Source organism: Protopterus annectens, chromosome 5.part0, assembly GCF_019279795.1.
Source record: "Protopterus annectens isolate FY-2018-M chromosome 5.part0, PAN1.0, whole genome shotgun sequence".
Taxonomy (NCBI): domain Eukaryota; kingdom Metazoa; phylum Chordata; order Ceratodontiformes; family Protopteridae; genus Protopterus; species Protopterus annectens.
In genome coordinates, this window is record NC_056735.1 from 40,734,457 (window position 1) to 40,741,270 (window position 6,814).

Genomic DNA, 6,814 nt, shown 5'->3' on the forward strand with positions numbered 1-6,814 from the left:
CTGACCTCATCCGCCATGCCCGTCAGTGTGCTGCTGCAGTTAGGAGGGACCAACTAGCCACAGGTGGGGGTCATGCCATCCAGCCCCCACTGACACATGTTGAGGAGCTCCTCACCAGCTTTGAGGCACCCACCCAGCAGTCAAGTCAAGAACCGGAAGATAGCATTGTGGAGGTGGGTGCTACCCACACAATGGTGTAAAGACAGTATACCCTGCACCCACACCCCACATTGGATATTTTACTCACTGAAACCCATGATAATACTCTGACATACCCACAATCATACATTGACCAGGACTGCAATACAACCCCTTGTCTATCTCATCAGTGCTACTACAGGGATATGCATTTATTGCACATGCCACAGGGATAGTAGGGTGATGGTTTGTCATGGCTCACCTAATGTCAGCAATATCACTATGCTTTATACTTATGGCCAGGTGTACTGTATTTGGAGAATGTGTCCTCAGAATGCTGTATCCTACAAATATACACACTTGCACACATACACACACTTGCCAGGACTCAGAGGGTAATCCATGCTTATCTACCCATGTATACAACAGTGTTGTGCTGGTACTGCAAGCTCCAGGTAGCTCATAGGGTGAAGAGTGTAAGAAGATACATTTAATGTCCATGACAGCAGCAGGCATTTCTAACTATGGCAATGGAGGGTGTAGTGTGTGAGAAGTTCCTCAGGGTATTATCAACTGCAGGTTTGCAAACACACAGACACTGATATTCTGAGCAATGCACACTGACACATTTATCAGTACTGGGGTCCATAGGTGCTGGTGTTCCTAGATGTATACCGGTATATTGTCCATGGAGAGATGAGAAGAGTAGGGGATGTGGGTACAGTGGTATTGTGCCACCTGACATTTGTCAGCAGGCCATCTATCAACTGATGTCATGTGAGTGATCCGCACGGTGACAGTTAAATGCAACATCCAATCATCTGGTTGTCTCTTGCAGAGGTCCAGTGAGGTGTTCCAATTGACATGTTGGAGACCTGTACCCAAACATGTTCTGTTGACTGTGGTAGTCTAGTTGAGGTATCCATGGCATGTAGTGCATACAAGGTGTGGTTTCCTAGCTGTGGCATTCATAACACAGCTTAGCAGACATGTCAGTGTCAGTCAAGCATAGACTGCCTGTGAGCAGCCAAGATGGATACCTGACATCTGCACATCTGTACATAGGACAGACAGCAATCAGCTAGTCAACAGGTTATGCATTAGGGTTGCTTTGACAGATAGACATCTGACACTGCTAGTTATGCCATTACTACATGACAGCAGCCCTCAATGACATGTCCTAATACACATAGTAGTCTACAGTTAATATCCACATATCAGATCAATATCCAATAGCAAGTACTTAACACACAGCTCACACACCAAGGACACAATAGTCATAGGTTATAGGTTCATAGGTTCATACTAGGCTATCTGCCCTAGGGCATTTATAAGCCTAGCCAGAGTGTGTTTGGCTTTCGCCACCCATTTTAAATTTATTTTGCTATGCCCTTTTTCGAGGTTAGTATACTGTGCCTCTGTCTAACAGTGACACAGAAGTAATACCCGGGGTAAACCTACGATCTCCCATCCACTCATCAAGATTCCTCTTGAAGAGAGTCAATGAGGGACTCTGCCTAACCTGGACAGGGATTTTATTCCAAAGTAAAGGGAGCCTCTGGGTTATGAATCTGTCCCTTCAGCATGTCCTATTTATTTCAGTGCTGAGGTTCAAGTCTCTCAAGTGCGTAGCTCGATGGGATTTGGATTTTATGAGGTGCAGCATATCCATTAATTCCGGGTTGGACATGGCTTTATACATCAGGCACAGATCACCTCTGAGCAGGCGGTATGCCACTGAGTAGAGCTGGAGTTTCTTTAACCGGACAGCATATGGCATCTGTTTGAGCCCTTTGATCCTCTTGGTGAGGTACTTTTGGGGTATTTCTAGTTGCTGTCTTTCCAGGGGCATTGTACTCAATTATGGGCCTGATGAGGGATGAGTAAAGAGGCATGATGACCTCCCCTGATCTAGATGTGAATCCCTTCATGATTAGGTGGGCTATATAAAATGTTTTTCTAACCACTTTGGCCACGTGGTTGTCAAATGAGAGATTGCTATCAACTTGGGTCCCCAGGTCACTAATTACTTCTTCCGTAATTATTGAATTACCACCTATGTGGTAATTTGTGGGCACTTTGTTTTTGCCAAAGGGGATGTCTATACACTTTTTGGCATTTAGCTTGAGGCCATGGCTCTGGCACCAGTTGTCTGTTTCTATGAGGCCCTTTTGGAGGATGCTTGTGTCGGCTGGAGAGTCAATTATGACACCCAGTTTGCAGTCTTCTGTGAACTTGGTCAGCCACAGTCCTTATGTGTTGGCCTGTACCTCCGAGAAATATATACCGAACAAGAGAGATCCCAGGACTGAGCCTTGTGGGATGCCACTTGTAACTGGTTTGGAGTCTGACATGGCTCCAGCAATTCTAACCATGTGGTTTCTGTCCTTGAGCCAGTTTGCAACCCATCTAGTGACATAGGGGTTCATATTTAAGCTGGTGAGCTTATCTATAATGTCCAAGTGGGGTACTGTATCGAAGGCTTTTGCGATGTCCAGGTAGGCTGTGTGGACCACCTTCCCCTCGTCAATGGCCTTGGTGACTGTTTCAAAGAAATCGACCAGGTTTAACAGGCAGGATCTGCCCTTAACAAAGCCGAACTGGGTAGGATCCAGTGTTTGTAGGTCCCCAATATCTTTATTTATGAGGTCCATGATGATCCTTTCCATAGCTTTGCAAACCAAGCTAGTCAGGCTTATGGGGCGATAGTTTCCAGGATCCGTTGAGGCACCACCTTTGTGGAGAGGGACCACTGTTGCTGTACGCCACTCTTTGGGTACATATCCTGTAGTAAGGCTGAGATTGAACAGTAGTTTTATGTTTGGGTTTAGCTCTTCTTGGAGTTCATGTAGGACGCAGCCCGGGACACCATCTGGTCCCATTGATGCTGTGTTTTTTGCTTTGGAGAGGGCGGCTCTTACCTGAGCATCTGAGATGTTGGGGGGGCAGCACTCTGCTGGGATAGATATTTGCCCTTTTGGTGGGGAGGGGGGGAGAAGTTTGCGCTGAACCTGTCAGCTAGGATGTTGGCAATGTCTGTGGGTTCGGTGTATTTTTTGTCATTTTGGACTAATTCTGAGCATATCTGGGAATTCCCACCCAGGTCCCTAGCATAACTAAAGAAAGCCTTGTGATTATCCTTAGTGTCCTGTGCAATTTTTCTCTCGAAACTGGCCTTAGACGATTTTATGAGTGCCCATAGATTTTTGCTAATACTGATCAGAGATGCCTTCGCTTTTTGGGATTTTGCTCTATCATGTAGTAGCTTCCTCCTTCTATTGTATAGTTTGTTTATGGCTGGAGTCCACCAGACAGGACGTCTGCCTTTGGAGGATTGGGTCTTGGTTTTATTTGGGATTGCATTCCTGAAAGTGTTCATAGAATGCGTTTATAAAGGATTCTGCGGTCTGGGCTGTATTTTCCACAGGCCCGGGGGCTTTGAAGGATTCCACCTCAGTTTTGAGGAGTGTGAAATTTGCTTTAGAGAAGTTTTTCACTGTGGTTTTCTGGGCAGGGGGTGGGGCCGGGATGTGAATATCCAGTGAGATTAATTTATGGTCTGATTTTACCAGTGAGGGATACACTTCTGGTCTGGAGCATAGAGTCCCCATGTTGGTGATGATCAGGTCCAGTATGTTTTCTCCTTTTGTGGGAGCGGTAACAAGTTGTTCCATAGCATTTGAGTTTATAACTTCTAGGAAACTTTGGGCTAGGGTGTTGGAGCTAGAGTAATGCTCCCAGTCTATGTTTGGGTAGTTGAGGTCGCCCAATATAATGGTGTTTGGAGAGACCTTCATATTTTTCAGTGTTCTCAGGAAGACCGAGTGGGGTTCCTGGGTTTGGAAGGGTGGTCTGTGGCAGGCTATAAACTGGAAGGCAGTTTTACCCACTGTTAGTTGCACATGGATAGTCTCTGATGCTTTGTGCTGTGCCACCAACCTGGAGGTGTGGGTATCTTTGAATATCGATACTCCCCCCTCCTTTTGTGGTTCGGTCCAAGTTTTGGGGCTGAAAAGCATGGTATGAGGTATAACCTGGTAGTGCTGGGGTGCTCTCGGGAGCCTTGAACCAGGTTTCTGTTACTGCACAGTTATCGATGTTCTCCATGCTAAGGAGAGTTTCGAGTGCATGCATCTTGAGGTTTAGACTTTTGGCATTGAGTAGCTTTACTCTTAGTTTCTTATCCCTTGTGATACCTATGGAGGTGGGTTTGTCTTTTGAGCCTTGCCTAAAAAAGGCACTATGGGGGTGGCAAGAGCCTTTGCCAATATCCGAAAGCCCAGGGGTGACAGGTGCAAGCCGTCCCTAGTGAAGCATCATGGCTTGTCGAGCATGTCATCCCAGGCTGACAGGCATTGGATCCCCTTTGAATGACACCAATACTTAAGCCAATTGTTGAAATTGATCATCTTGTCTTCATATTGTGGCATCATTCTAGGTGAGGGTAAGATGCTACTCAAGGTCAGGGTCATACCAGCCTGGGCTATATGTTCAGAGAGCTCCTCTATGTCTCTTTTCATGTAGTCCAGGGAGGTACATCTCAGGTCATTCACACCAGCATGGACAATGACTGAGTCATATTTGTACTTGCCTTGGAGTGACCTGAGTGCTTGTGTTATGTGGCGGATCCTAGCGCCCGACAGACAGCTCACCGTTACCTTCTCCTTGTTCAGCCTGGTGAGCAGGACGTCAGTGTGCCTGACGATAGAGTCACCTATTACAAGTGTATCAGGTGTGTTGTTTAGCCTTAAGGGCTGTGACTGTTTGGCACACTGGCTTTGTGAGCTATGTGCTGCACGTGTTTTGTTTTGGGGTAGCGGTTGCTTGGGTGTCTGCTTTGGAGATCTCTGCTGCTTAGGCAGATGTTTATTTAGAGCCTCCGAGTATGTTTTTGTGTGTTTATGTGTTTGGTTTGCTGTCGTGGTAGGTCTATGTGAGACTGGAATTGTAGTGAGTGTTGCTTCCTTCTCCTCCTGACTGGTTATGCCAGTAATGAGTTGAGAGAGCTTAGCCTCCAGTTTGGCTATATGGTTGCATCTCTCACATGTGTTGGAATTTGTTGGGAGGAAGAGAGGGTTGTCTGTGTACATGAGGCAGTTTAACATTGCCTCAAGATTCCCAGATTCACCAGCTGGACCAGAGAGGAGATTGACAACTGACCTTTGGACATGCTATAATAGTATTGGGAATTCCTTTATAATTGAAAAAAGGGCCAGTGGGGAACAAGGTACTCAAGGGGAGTTTGTGAGGGTGTAGTGCTTTTAATTTTTTAGTGCTGACTTATATAATTGCTTTAGTGAGCAAGTGCCAGGTAACTTAAATGCAATGTGTTACAGGTAACTTAAATGCAAAAATGACAAACAGTAACTTTCTTTCAAGTGAAACAAGGAAATAAGTACAGTAAGCAATGCAAATATCACTAGGGATCCACAGAAGTGCTGAAAAGCCGTGTTTTAGGTGGAATTAGCATTTCAGGGAAATAACAAGCAAACAAACAACAAGCATACAAACAAAGATAGATTCAGCTGAGTCAGTACTCAGAGTCCAGCTTTGCATGCAGGGGTGTATGGTTCCAGTACTACAATCTGCAATTGACTCTTACTTGGGAAAGCACTGTTAACAATAGTAACATAAAGAAACAATACATGCAAGTGTGACTGCATATAACCTGGGATACTACCCATGTATGAAACACATACAAAAGGAAATGATTGTTGTACTAGCCATATATACTCAGGTGACCCAGACAGTATACTCACACCCCTTGCTACTGTGATGACAGCACATAGAAGCATGTTATGTACATGGAATTATTAAATACACTTATTAAATATGGCATTACCATGCAATTTCATCAGACTGGAATGTGATCACTGGTTAGCAGGGCTGAGCCATGCTTAGCAAGTGTAAGCATTGCTTCAATATAAATGCTAAGCAGATTTGCACACTGGTAAGCTAAGCCTACATGGTGTAAGTGGCTTTTTGTTTAACCGTACGTTAGCACCACTTACTGTCGGGCAAATCCACGCAAATCCGCTTAAAGCTACTCAAAACTGCCTTAAACACTCTGTATCAAACTGTCCTTGTTCTGCCTAGCAACAAAATAAACATCCCGTGTAGGTCTTGAACACAGCACCCTGTACACTATAGTCACAGCAATTAACCACTAAGCCATCACAGCTGTGAAGATGGCTGTTGTTTTTTTCAAATATATCTGTCAGAACATATACTGAATAGTATTGAACAACTGCTTTGACGTCTACAATTGTGTAGTACTTGTTAGTGATATTAATGTTGAATCAAGCATGTTGTTATATCTAAATATACACATATCAGATAAACATGGTGTGATACATCTGGGAAGGTGTATACAACAGTCATGTTTACACATAACAAGGATATGGATATATATATATATATATATATATATATATATATATATATATATATATATATATATATGTATACATATGTAGATATATGTATACATGTACATACAGATATATATTTATATACAGTTTTATATGTATATTAATATATATATATATATATATATATATATATATATATTCACATATATATATATATTATATATATATATATATATATATATATATATATATATATATATATATATATATATATATATATATATATATATATATATATATATATA